Here is a 14,097-nt window from a genome sequence, read left to right as displayed (position 1 = left end):
GAAAATTCCAGAAGGTTCCTTCAGGCAAATTTGGTTCTAAACCCAAATTATGTTCTCAGGACTCAGTTTCTCTCTCTCTCTCTCCCTTTTCCCCCATCCCTCTCTCAGTGTCTCCCACAATCTCCTTGTTCTGCTTATTCCTGGCTTCATTCTCTCCATGAGGCAGCAAAGGTGACCTCCCCCCAACCTCCTGTGGCTCCCAATTTACATCATCCTTAGTCCCTAAGATCTGAGAGAGCTTTGTCTCCCTAGTCCCAGCAAAAGTCCAAGGCATCATTCCATTGGCTGGGTTCGGTCCCATATCTGTCCCCAAACCAGTCACTCTGGCAAGAGGGACAGAATCTTCCCAGCAGCCAGGCAGGGATCGCGCGCTGACCACAGAGTTAGCAGCTGGGTGAACCGCACCTCAGTCACAGACGCACTGCGAGTGGAGGCGCCATGGTTCCCCAGAGGAAGGTCGAGGCGCTAACACCAAAAGAGAGAGAGGACATGTAGGAGAAAGGAAGCACACATCTGCAGTGCCCAGGCTCATGGAGCACGTGCCCTGTATTTCACTGGCTTCCCACGATTCTAGAACTCGATCACATCTTCTGCATATTTTTCCTATTCCAAGTCCTTACTTTGACATTGATGTGCTTTTTAGCAGAAACTGTGGAGTTGTGTAAAACTAAGGATTAAGCTGAACACTAGCCTAATGTAAAATTCATGAATTTGAAACCGGCTGCTACATATAAGATCCTAAGGGTGCAGAAGACACCAGGAACTTGAGAGAAAATCATCTCCTTCAGTTGCCATCCAGCCCCTCGCAGGCACTCTGAGGCCACGTGTCATTTACTTCCCTACCCTCGTGGTGGCTTCTGGCTGTCACTGGATCCCTTCTCTGTTTGATCAGGTTATAACCTAACAAATTATTCAAAGCAACTCCAAGAATATGTTTGAGTACTTAGAGAAGTTAAAGATGCTGCACAAATGAAAGGTGCTATTATTATTGTTATTTTATAGTTCTATGACTTTTCCAATCCATTCTTAACGCAAGTTACCCCACCACTTGTAAGTACACCCAACTTCCAGGCCTGTTCTCTAGAGCCAGGGTCAGGAGACTTTATCTCTGCGGGGCCAGCTAGTAAATAGCTTGAGCACTACGGGCTTACGGTGTCTGTGTAACCGCCCAGCTCTGCTACTGCTGCAAGAGGCAGCCCTGGATAATGCAGAAATGCAGTGGGCCACATTCGGCTCGTGGGGCTTGTATTAAATAGTCTGCCAACCCCTGCCTGAAGGCATTAGTTAGCTGCTCAGAGAAGACCACTCTGTCTTATTCTTTTGCATTTTAGAATCAACCCGTCCTCTGGCCTCTGTACACCTTCCATCTGAGTGACTCACACACTAATTGACAAAGTGTAGCAATGACCTCAAATTACCTCTCTCCTCCAGCTGCTCTGAGTACTTCTTATTTTATTTTATTTCTTAGTAAAATGAACATCACATGGGTCACAAGACATCTTGAGATTTATAACAGATTCTTTGAGTGTTTTACTCCTCAAGAGCCGAAAGCGTGGAGCCAGGAAAGCCAGCACCCAAGGAAGTTGTATGTCTTTCCTCTGCTTGTAATTCACATTGGGTTTTACACTGATGGAAGGGATCACTCCTGAATGAGCTCTGCCAAGCTATGCTGCTGTTTAAAAGCCACTTACTTAACACAATGGCACTTTTCCCTGAAACTGAAGAAGAAAACATTTAGATCAACCATTTTGGGTATGCTGTTGCTATAAAGTGAATAAACACCAGCACTTGTTTTCTGATCTAACCCTTAATAAAAAATGATCCCACAATAATTGCATAAATATTAACTTAAAAATAAAACCAGTGTACTTTTTTTAAGTCAACCATTTACATGCATGTCTGCCAAATGGAAAAACTGTGCCTCAGTTCCAAATAAGCCTGCAGCCTAGCAAACGTGGTGCTGTACTTGAGTAAAGCCTCCCTCTTGTTTTCCAAGGGGGAGAAAACGATGAATTTTAGGGATTGTGGTGCTCTTGAAAATTGTTTTAAAATGAAGCTTTCGTATTGATGGTGCAATCATGTACTTTAAGCATTAGCGAGAACTCTGAATGTAGTGCCACTCATTTTAGTACAATTGTAACCTCAGTATTACATCGTAAGGTCAATCTAGATGTGGAGGACATGGGTGTACATATTCCATGTCCAGGTCCCCTTCTCCTTTCCTAACTTTGGGCCACCCAACACTCTTAACCCTAAAGTACTCAGCAGGTGTTGTGCATAGTTTAGAAATGGAAACTCTCAGATAAAAGATTCTGAACATTCACTTTGCTACCAAAGTGCCAGCTTAAGGATGTGAGTCCTACTTGACTAAATTCCACAAAAAAATACTGTTGGAATTCATGAGAGTGATGATTGCAGGAGGCTGGGAGAAAGCTGCTGTTTTACACATCCTCAATACCAAGTGAGCACATGTCAAGGCAAAACGAGCTAAATGATCATCTTCCCTAGGCTGTGAAGAATACTCTGTTCAATACAGTTATTGAAAAAAAACTATGAAGTAGCTAAAATACAAAATCAAACCTGGTGTTTAACCAGGACACAGTTACATGAGGCTACCTGACCATAACATAGAGCGTTCTCATTTTCCCAGAAGGAACTGGGGGTTTGAGAGGAGAACAAAGAGGACACGATGCTCTCACAATATGTAGTAACGAAAGCAAATTTTGCGACCTGAGCATCTATGCGAAAAGTCACATCAGGAGCTAACATGAAACAGCTGGTTTCCCTTCAGTATGATTGGCCTCCTACCACAACTGGAAAATATTCATCCTTTGGAATCATAGATGCCAGATTTAATTGCTTTGTATGCAAACTAGTCTAGCTTCTCGTCGCAAATCTCTGAGTGTGTGTCCAAGTTGATCGTGAAGGCTTAAAATGAGCAATAAAACATTAAATTCAAAAAAAAAACATTGAGGAAGGAGAATAATACTTGATAGTTCTGCCATATGCTGGGGGGAAAAGTGTTTCAAAATAGAGCTGTAAAAATTCTGTTAGGTGCTATCGTCAATCTAACATCTAATTAAAAGCTCTCTGAGAGAAAATGGAAGACGATAATGAGCCAGTGGGGTAGCGGGTGCTGGGGTGGGGACGGGGTGAAGGCCTTGCAGAGAATGAGGTCTGGAGGGGGCAATCCTTTTAGGCTGCTTTGCTTTCAAATAGGAAAGGGAAATCAGTCAAAGCACGTGTTCTGTATAAAGGGGCCAGAAGTTCCTATACTTCGTGTTTATTTTTTCCAGAAGCATTTCCACGTCTGGCCCAAGCAGAATTTGAAAGTAGGTCAGGAGTTCCAGCTCCCCCCACCCTGAACCCTTGCCCACTTCCCCTTCCTCTGCCAGCTTTCCCTCATCTTGGAGTCTCCTCCTCCACAGCCAAGACAGGGAGGACCTCCTGGTGCCTCCTGCTTGGGGCGGTGAGGCCAGGGCTCCTCACCGTGACACTACGGTGATGGGCACTTAGAATGGCATCTCCATGTCCTTTTTCCTTTCTTGTTGTCATTGAAACTCATTTGTCTTGTGTAACTACTAGCTCATCCTTTTGATGACCATGTGTCCTCCTCCCAAAGTGACATATTTGCATGCTAACAAATGCTCTCTTGAGACTCTTTTCCCCAGCCAAAAGAAGAATGCTAAAAGTGCAAATTTCAGGCCAAGGAAAAAGCTATTTTGAGATAAGTTTATCTTTCATATCTCTCAAATCCCTCTCATCTGCTACTGAAGCCCTGCTGGTAGCCAAGCAAAACCATGCACAGATTACCAGGGTGATCAACAGGGTGGCCACACACATACACCAGATATCATCACTGTGACGTTTTAAATATTGTGCCCTATTTCTAGGCTGTGAGCTTGAGATGGCTCCCAAATGGGAAATTGCCAGTGGGGCTGTTGCATTTCAGAGCAACCTATGTTTTTTTTTGTTTTTTTTTTTGAGACAGAGTCTCACTCTGTTGCCCAGGCTAGAGTGAGTGCCGTGGCGTCAGCCTAGCTCACAGCAACCTCAGACTCCTGAGCTCAAGCCATCCTCCTGTCTCAGCCTCCCGAGTAGCTGGGACTACAGGCATGCACCACCATGCCCGGCTAATTTTTTCTCTATATGTTTTTAGCTGTCCATATAATTTTTTTCTATTTTTAGTAGAGATGGGGTCTCATTCTTGCTCAGGCTGGTCTCGAACTCCTGAGCTCAAACGATCCGCCCACCTCGGCCTCCCAGAGTGCTAGGATTACAGACGTGAGCCACTGCGCCCGGCCCAGAGCAACCTATGTGACAGTCTTTCCCATATCCCCACTTTGCTGCTCCTTGGATGCGCAAATAATATAAAACTGTTGAAACATACGTCCTTGGAGCTACTTTAGTTTGAGTCCAAAAAAGACCATTTTTCTTCACTTTTGCAGGTTTATCACAGCTGATTTTTGCCATGCTTCCCTCCACACTGTGCTCCAAATTTTAGCTGCTTTTGTATGATACCTGGCTCTCCAAACTGTGATAAAAGCCTGGTTTTACTGTGTCCTTTGGGTTTTTTATTTGTCCTCTTTGTGAATAACTTAACATTGAAAGATGATGCCTGTAAGTTAATATTTACTTCTTTCCATACCAAAGTATATGTGTATACGCTGTAATTAAAAACTCTTAGAGCTTTGTGGTCATCCCTTGCCTAAGTGCCAGCCCCAGAGATACTCTAATTCCACTGGCCTGGAATGGTCCCAAGAATAGACTTAAAAAAAAAAAAAAAAAAAAAAAAAAAAAAAACCAAGTGATTCTCTTGACTTCTGTGGTTGAAAGCTGCCGGTGGAGGGTCCTGCAAAGGGAGTGATGTGTCTGGGGCCAGAGCAGTGGTTCTCAACGGGAAGAATTTGCCCCCCAGGAAATGGCTGGTCTGGAAATAATTTTGGTTGTCGCAACCACAGGGAGAGAGTGCCACAGTCATCTAGTAGGTAGAGGCCAGGGATGCTGCTAGCCATTTTAGAATGCACAGGACAGTCCCTCCCACCTCTCCCATAACCAAAATTCTCTGCCCCAAGATGTCAGTAGTGCCGGGAGAGCCTGGGCGATAGGAAAACGAGAGGAAGAGTGCGTCCTCAGTCCCGCTGCAAGCGCTCTGCTGTAGCTCCTTGGGAGACGCCTCCCTGCAAAACACCCCTGAGTATCTGTCTGCCCCTCGGTTGCCCCCTAAGCCACCTCTGAAGATATGAGAGAGGGAATTTCCTTTCCGATCACTTACATGCTATAGTGCCTTCTCTTTCCATATCAATGCAGTAGGAATTTTTTTTTTCCTGAAACATAAATCCTCTAGCTGCACATTTTAAAGGTCAAATTATATTTTTGCCTCATTGAGATCAGAAAAACAATTATTATTGATGTGAAGAAAATTGAGGACTTTGCTTTTTTGTCTGTTTTTCATTACTGAATTCAACTCAGTCTTTAGAAGAAAATGGAAAAATTAAGAACTGAAGGTTGTAGCTAATAAGAGGCAGTCACTTTCGTTAGCCATTCAGTTCTTACCTGAGTCTTTTTCTCATTTTGCAATAAAACCACATATCACAGTGGGAACCAGGATTAGGATGAAGACCTGAGGCATGTAAAGATAAATACAGTAGGGAATTGTTCCATTAAATGTGTGTTTGAGGGTTATTCTTCTTTGGCGTCAGCGGGGCAGCAATATTACTTGGTGTTCCTGGGCATACCTGGCATCTGTCCAACTACTGTGAGGCCAGTGACATACTCAGGTGTGCCAGCCCTTGTGCTATTTAAATGGAACGAAACAGAAGGGATTTTTGCATATCTTTATGGTGCAGTAGTGGTTGAACAAATATTTTTTGGCCATTTAGTTACTCTCTCTTAATTAGAAGAATCATTGGAATTGTGGAACACTATACACTTTAATAGGTAAGTATAGGAAAAATATGTATTAGATGAAACAAAATAGATGTCACAAAATAGATGCCATGACAACAAGCAAACTTGATTTTTGAGTTCAGTCACATGGAGGGTGTTGATATAAGCATGAGTAATGAGTAGAGATTCCATTATAAAACCAATGTAGCTGAAACAGAAAACACTCCTAGCGTATACACTAGAATTGAGAGTATCTGGAGTAGTATAGCTGTACCGTAATAAAATGTAATAAAACAGCAAGGCATGTTTATAATGGGATTATCAGTAGGAGAGCTGACTTCAGGAGACTTTTCAGCCACTTGGTATTGTTACATAATAATTTTACAAAGCTTTCAATTCCCTATTTAATTATCAGGAATATGTTAAAGGATTACTAGATTTTGCCGGCTTCTAAACTAAACATGTAATGAACACAGAAAATCAAGAGTTTGGGTTGTATGTTTTTGTTTTTGTTTTATTTTTTAATAAAATCAAGAGTTTGGATTGTATTTTTTAAACGTTTTATTTTAAAAGAATTTTAATAAAAGATCTTTATGTCCCTCAGCTCTGGAAATGAATACAATCTTTTCATTGATCAAAACCTGTACAAACAAGACTTTCTGACTAATCTATTTCCTTCTCATCAAATGGTTTTTCTAAATTCCCACCTGCTTGTGACTTGTACAAAGCACCATGCAAAGAAAATTAAACAAACTTGTTCCTTCTCCCCACACCCAATATTCGATACTATGCCAGAATATTAAAAGAACACATTGTATGGGGATGAGCGTCCACTTTCAAAGGAAACCAAGAGATAGTAATGAAAGAGGCTAATAAATATATTTATGCCTCCAGAGAGCCCTTTGTGTGGTTTTTCTTGCTGTCTAGGTGACAAATTGCCCAAAATGACTCCTTTTCCTCACTCTGCACCAGTCCAATAAACAGAAATAAGCTCCGGGATCCATTCTGAAATTGTGAAAAGGGCAAATACCATATAACATGGGGAAACTCAAGGTTCCTGTGACTTTGTGACTAAGGCAAGTCCCCACGGTACAGTGTGTTTCAAATCTTGCCTCATTTGTGAATACATGTCTTTCTAAATAGGTATAGCTCACTCTTTGGAGGTGAAAGCTTCTCTTTTCCTATTTTCTTTCCTCCCTGAGGTTTTTCTCTGCAATAGATGTTTCCCAAGGGCCCCTGCAAGGACTGAATGAATCAGTTGACAGTGAAGGAAGAGCAGGTTGATAAATACAAAAAGCACTGAACTGGCCTTTTCAGTTTAGGTACAGTCCCCAGGAAACCAGCATAAATAGTGCCTTGTATTAATAGCCTTCCTGAGCTACACGTGTGGATCACCTCCATACGTTATAGCAGCCACACACTTGGCGGCGGACGTCAGCTTTGCTGGCACTGCAGCCTTCTTTGCAGAATAACAGACCCACAATAAGAGCTGGAGGACATGAAGTTGCTTTTGATTTCAGCTGGAAATCTAAAGAGATTTCTAATTTTTTTCAGCAAATGAAAGCTACCAATCAACCAGCCTGGTAACGTGATTCTAAAAAGGAATTTTGAGTTTTTCCCTGGAATAGAAATATAAAAAGGAATTAAGCAAATTGTTCTACCTACACATTTCCATAGGGTACTAGAGTATGATCTTTTTCTTTTAATTTACAGCATAATCCATTTTTACTGGAAAAATAAGATGAATTAGTTCTTATATATTAGTATAAATATTATATAAAATACATTATAATATTAAAAAGCGAGATGGCCTAGGTCACAGTTTCATTATAGATCTTAGGGCTTATTTCTATTTATTGAACTGGTACAGTGAGACTAAGGATTCATTTTGGGCCATTCGTCAGCTAAGACGGCAACAAATCATATGGAAAGGCTGCACCTGAAGTCAACATAATAGAATTCCTTATACATGTATTACATTATTCTTCCAGTGACTATAAACTCTTGATTCTTATGGCCATATTCTAATAAAAGCCACATTTTCAAGGTTTATTAACCACTTAAATTAGGAGACGTGGAGGGTAGAGTTAGACACAATAGGGTTTAAATCTCATCTCCACATATTCTAGCTCTGACACTGGTTGAGTTTTTTAACTCCTACTCAGCTATCATTTTCTAGAAGTTTAGTGAAAATTTGTATTGTACAAGCTAATACATTTATCAGGTCATGCTAGAAAATCACTAGTCTGGTTCATGATACATGGTTCATTAAGGATGGTTCTCTTCCCTTCCAGAGTAGCATTTAGGAAATTTCTTTTCCTCTACCCCAAGATACTGGGAAGAAGTTGTCCTTCAACTTTCTGTTTATTTAGCATGCAGTGGATCCCAGCTTTGACATACAGATATTTCAACATAACTTTCACTGTTGTTTATTGTCTGTTGGAGAGAAAAGTAAGACAAAGGGATCTCCGGTTGTGAATGGCCACAGTTGCCACCAAAACAGCTCTCCGTCCCCTTTCACATCTTGCCGTGCCTCTCTACCGCTCTCTTCCCTTTTCTTTATTCATCCATTTAATGGGTCGATGAATGTGTGCCAGGCAGGTACTTTTCAAATTTTCTCATGCACAAGGGCCCATTCCCAGAGATTCTGATTCCATGGGTGAGGGGTGGGGCCCAAGAATCTCATTTAATGAGTCCAGTGAGTACGAATGTGTGTGTCTGGGGACCACACTTGAAGAAGCACTGCCCAAAAGACAGAGGAATGAAGACAATCTTCTTCCTAAGAAAGCTCAAGGTCTAGTGGGTGCAGACAGAAGCAAGCTGGAAAGGAGCTGTGTGTTGGGGAGGGAAAAGTCAGCCCTCCCTGGCTCCATCGCAGAGGTGACATTTGAGCTGGATGGAGAAGGGAGAAAGAAGATTCCACACAGAAAAAATGACACAAGGAACCAGAAGCGCGGAAGACCATGATGTGCTCTGGGAGGAGTACATTCCCTGGGTCTCACTCCATCTATAAATGAAGTTTGAGCACATCCCTCAAATCAGAAAATTCATTTATAAATTATGTGTGTGTGCTACTATTATTCTATATACTAAAGATTAGAAAAATCTACTTCTTGGAATAAAAAATGAGTACATAAAATTTAAATATTTAATAAACTTTGGAAGCCTGAGCTGGGGAGGGCCTCACGAGGGCAGTGGGGAAAGAGCCTTGTGGCCCGAAACAAGAGCACATCCCCTCGCCTTTTCACATGACGGCCAAGGAAGTCAGGAGCCTGCCTTGAGTCGGACGTGAGCCAGCATCTCTGGTACTTCTCGTGCCACACCAGTCTCTTCCAGTTCCTAAGTTATTCGTGTTCAGCAACGATGATGGCTTCTGCAGAGGCCCCTTCTCCCTCAGGTTTTTTGGGAAGGAAATACAGCAGAGTGTTCGGAGTGGCTGGCTCTATTTTGTGTACGAGACAAAAGGGGCTTTGCCTTATTTTGTTTCATTTTGAAATGTGTTTCATTTTATCCTGCTTTCTATATTTTCCAGTTTTTTTAAATGAGTATGTAAAATGACGTAAAAAGTGCAGAATGTTAACTCAATTCCTTAAATGGTATCCTTGTGCTATGAGACCATTAGCATCCGCAGACAGAATAGTTCTGCTTTTTCTTTCCACAGGTGGTAGCTTAAAAAGGTAGCAGTGGGGGGAGGAGTCATATCATTTTTATAGTTATAGAAACTGAAATTCAGTTAAGCTACTTTTCTGAATAGTGATCTCCCTGGAAAGAGACCAAACTAAGTAGTAATCGGTAAAGATAAAAAAAATTCTAGTATTAAGCAAAGTCATATGTAAAATTCTAAATGGAGGTATACGAGGAATACAGATTTTTCAGTTGAACATTTGGTGTTGTGGGATTTATAGACTTTACAGGATTTTGCAATTCTGTCATCTTAAGAATTCCAAGAAGAAAAAGGAATCCTTGTGGTTTTTTTTTTTTAATTAACTATGTCCTTTTTGAAGAACTCCAGAATTTTATAAGTGTTGGGAGCTAGTCCTTACACTAAATCTGCATGTTTCATTCCAGAAGAGCACCTCAGACAGTACAAAGGACTATTCATTAGTGTGGTTTCAAATCATTGTACGATTCCAATATAAAATATGCAGACTAAGAGGTGTTAATACAATGTATTCCCTCTGATAAAATAAATAGAAATAAAATGGGCTCAGCCTGATCGGCAGTTGAGTGCGGTTGTTGACGTTCGTTGACGTTCGTTGACAGATTTTTCCTTTGCTTTTTGTGTTGAGCGTGGTCCGTGCTAGGAGACACCGCTACTTTCCTTCCCTTATAGTCACAATCAGTAGGCAGCTTTTCAAAGGGCTGTCCCCTAACCCCAGTCTACATGCTACAGACATGTATATTGAATTTTGTATGTTTACCAGATAACATCGTGGAATTAGGAAATCTTTAGAAAGATCAATTTTTCAACACTGCTGCATTCAGAAAAAAATTCTATTATTATTTTCCAGTTGTAAAACCTAAATGTAAAAATGTACAGAGTGGAAGGTGATAGACCCAGGAGTCCTAGCACTGTAGCAATAAGTAAGCAAACAAACATAGTAGCCAAGGACTTGATAATGAGCCCAGGGTTAAGGCAGAGACAGCGGAAGAGGAAAGCTAAGTGCGAGAGACATTTCTGGGGTAGACTTCATGTGGAAAGGGAAGGAAAAGGAGTCTGGGATACTGGGTGAGGGGTGACACCGGTAACCCCCACACAGAGTACAGGAGAGGGGACAGGATGAGGAGCAGAACAGAAAGGAAGAACCAGGAGTTGGCAGTATGCAAGAGCGTGGGCACCGTTTGCAGGGGCTGCAGCTCCTCCTGACCCTGGGATATAGAACCACACACAGTCTTAATGCATTTGTGGCCTTGTGGCCGTCAAGCCAGGGAAGAAGCTTTGTGGACAGCTGCAATGGTTCAGAAATGGGTGAACTGAAACCCCTGACTAGTTTTGCCCTTGGCCCAAGAACTGCTGGTAATACTTGGGGAGCTGAACTACAAAGGGTCGGTGCCCAGGGGAACAGAACAATACCCCTTAAGTGTACAAAGGAAGTTTTCGTACCCTCCACCTAGTGGGCAGATCCTCTCATCGGGTGGAAGGGACACACCTCCTCCCTCCTGCTGGCTACTGCAGGGCAGAGGTAGCTCCCAGCTCAAGGCCCACAGGGTGGGCACTGTGGGCTGTCAGGAGCCCAGCTGGCCTTCCTCCGAGCGGTTGGTCCCAGTTCTTACTCCTATGCAACAATAAGGGGCAGAGCCCACTGTGGGGAGAAATGTCTTCTTTTTTTTTTTTTTTTTTTTTTTTGAGACAGAGTCTCACTCTGTTGCCCAGGCTAGAGTGAGTGCCGTGGCATCGGCCTAGCTCACAGCAACCTCAAACTCCTAAGCTCAAGGGATCCTCCTGTCTCAGCCTCCCGAGTAGCTGGGACTACAGGCATGCACCACCATGCCCGGCTAATTTTTTTTTTTGTATATATATTTTTAGCTGTCCATATAATTTCTTTCTATTTTTAGTAGAGATGGGGTCTCGCTCTTGCTCAGGCTGGTCTCGAACTCCTGAGCTCAAACGATCCGCCCACCTCGGCCTCCCAGAGAGCTAGGATTACAGGCGTGAGCCACCGCGCCCGGCCGAGAAATGTCTTCTTACCACTCTTTTCTCTTTAGTGAAAGAAATGGAAATCCTTCGTGCAGGGAAGCCTGGCTTTAGGGCTTATCGCTCATTTGCATGCTTTACCTGTTTGGTTGAGGCCAGAAAGGTTGGAACGTGCCATTAGCATCCCTTCTCCCCAGCACCTTCCTCCTTCTCTTTCTGTGTAATGGGGCTGGGAAATCCAGGCTCTTGTTCCCGCGGCCCTGCTGCAGCTTCTGTCTCCTTCCTGACATGATGAGTTCAGGAAGGTGACGAGTTAAGGAAGCTCCAGCGGAAGCGCTTTATCCACAAGAAGGTCCTGAAGCAAAGTTGTGTGGGATGGGCAGTGTCTCTCAGTCCAGTCTGCCCCAGGCAAATGCCGTGGCCATGGAGCGTGGCCTCGTTTTAACTCTTTAGCATCTGACGCTGGCTGCTGTTACAGATTGATTTCTGTAAATTCTGTTTGAAATTCTGCTTTCATTCCTCCAAACACACCTGCAGGTTCTCTCTCCAGCTTGTCAGCCACTGAGGGCCTGTGGCCGCCTCCCTGTCACGTACCTTTCTTGTGAAGAACACTGGGTTGGATGTGGCCCATCCAAGCTCCCAAGCTTGTCTCTCAATGCCTTAGTCTCCAAATTTAAAGACAGTCTTCACAGTGCAGAAAACGATAAATGTACTACTACTAAAGAGCCTTTCTGGCTCTTTTCATTATTATTACTATTATTAGTCCCTTATAGAAAGGAATTAAGATGGCAGAAACTTTTATAAAAAGACACTTTATCTCTGTGATTAACTATATAACAAACTGTGAAGTCTTTGCCATGGTAATCTCCTTCTCCTTATGTCTTATTGCTTTGATAATAAAAAGCTTTTTTATGGCAACACAATAAAATTTTACTATCCAGACAGTTTGGATAAAATGAGAAGAGATGGTTTTGGAACGATAAGGGCACATCTGAAACAGGTGAGGTCAGCGTGGGGTTCATGTGAGCTGTTCACGTAGAACATGTTCGATGTGCCTTAAGTCTGGTGCCTGCCCAGGGCTTTACCCAACCATGTGGAGAACTTTTAGTGCCCAGTGAAAAGCCAAGTAAAGAGTTATGTATTTCTGTCAAGTACTGAGGAGCACTGTTGAAAAGCCAAAACATTCAAAACTTAGAATTTCAAATGATTAGTCGTAGAAGCACAAATTTCAATAATTAAACCACCACAGTATGCAAACTACCTGTTTTGATTCTGAGCAAAACCCTGTGTGTTTGGTGAATATTGTTATACTTTTATTCATAATCTTATGTCTCAAATGATTAGATTCTGTCAGTGGCCACAATTGTATAAATTTTTGCATAAACATGATTTATGCACAAGCATTACAATGTACTAGTTAAGAAGTTTCATTATTGTTATGCTGTAGAAAAAGGAATATGCTAGGTGGGGAACCTGTGGCCTTGGGGCCACATGCGGCCTTCTGGATCCTTGAGTGCGGCCTTTTGACTGAATGTAAATTTTGCAGGACAAATCCTTTTAATAAGAAAAGACCTGAAAGAAGACTCAGAGTTAATGAGATGAAGAAAGGCGAGGTTGCAGAGGAGAGCTGTTTTCAAGGCAGAGGGAAGGGCATGTGCCAAGGCCCCTGTAGCAAGGAGAGAGCATCCCTCACACCTCCTGGGGTGTCACGAAGCGTAAATAAGATCATTCCAGTAAGGCACCCGCATGCTACCTAATGTGCCCAGCCCACAGGACACACTGAGAAAGTGTTAGTTATGGTCAGCTCTCACTTTGAGGCAATTGAGGGCTGATAAGTGTCTACACGGGTGCACCTTGAAAGCAAGTGTGTGACTTTTCCGCTTCCCCACTAGGAATGTGGTCCATGACACTGTCTGTGATTCTTCTGTGACTCCTCCACTGTCTGATGTCATCCCTCTCAAAGGAACTCCCTCCACCCCCAGATGCGATAGCTCCATACCAGGGTCTTGCCAAGCACCTCTGTCCTTATCCAGGCTGTAGAGTTGTTTGTCATCAAGCAACACTTCGGACGGAGCATATCTCTGTCCTGGCACCTCTAAGATTCCACAGGACCTGCGAATGGCTCCAATGAAATTACTCTTGAAGCTCGATGTGACACAGCCAGGCAGCCCAGGCTTTGTGGGCATTTGGGAGGTTTTCGACACAGTCCTTCCTCTTTGACCCTTCTTTTAGTCCGGCACTCAGCTTGATGTAGGGCTGGCTCCTCGCTGTCTGACAGCCTGCCAGGGACAGGCTGGCCTTCCCGGCGTCATCCTCCGCGTCCACTCCCCACAGTGATTCTTCCCTTGACAGCAAAGCCCAAGTGACCCGCAGGTCCACCTCACTGAGATTCTTGAGGGAGGGTCCAGTTTACATGCCTAGGCTGGCCTCTGATCTCGGTCTCCCTCAGTTCGTCAGCGCAGAGCAGGTCCTGACTCGGCAGAGAGCGCTGGCTTGCCACCGTGCACAGGCGTTTGGGAGCGGTTATACGGAGATAGCAGCGCTGGAGTCACTAAGACACTCGAGGTCGATCT

The 14,097-nt window shown here is 43.2% G+C and overlaps 1 protein-coding gene across 8 annotated transcripts in view; it reads left to right on the top strand.

Moving 5' to 3' along the window:
* Positions 1-14,097, top strand: part of SPATS2L (spermatogenesis associated serine rich 2 like) — a 152,324-nt gene that overhangs the window by 118,981 nt on the left and 19,246 nt on the right. The window lies entirely within an intron of this gene.

The sequence above is a fragment of the Eulemur rufifrons genome, chromosome 1, assembly GCF_041146395.1.
Source record: "Eulemur rufifrons isolate Redbay chromosome 1, OSU_ERuf_1, whole genome shotgun sequence".
In the NCBI taxonomy this organism is placed as follows: Eukaryota; Metazoa; Chordata; class Mammalia; order Primates; family Lemuridae; genus Eulemur; species Eulemur rufifrons.
The sequence above is the reverse complement of the archived record's forward strand: the minus strand, read 5'-3'. Positions and strand labels throughout refer to the sequence as shown.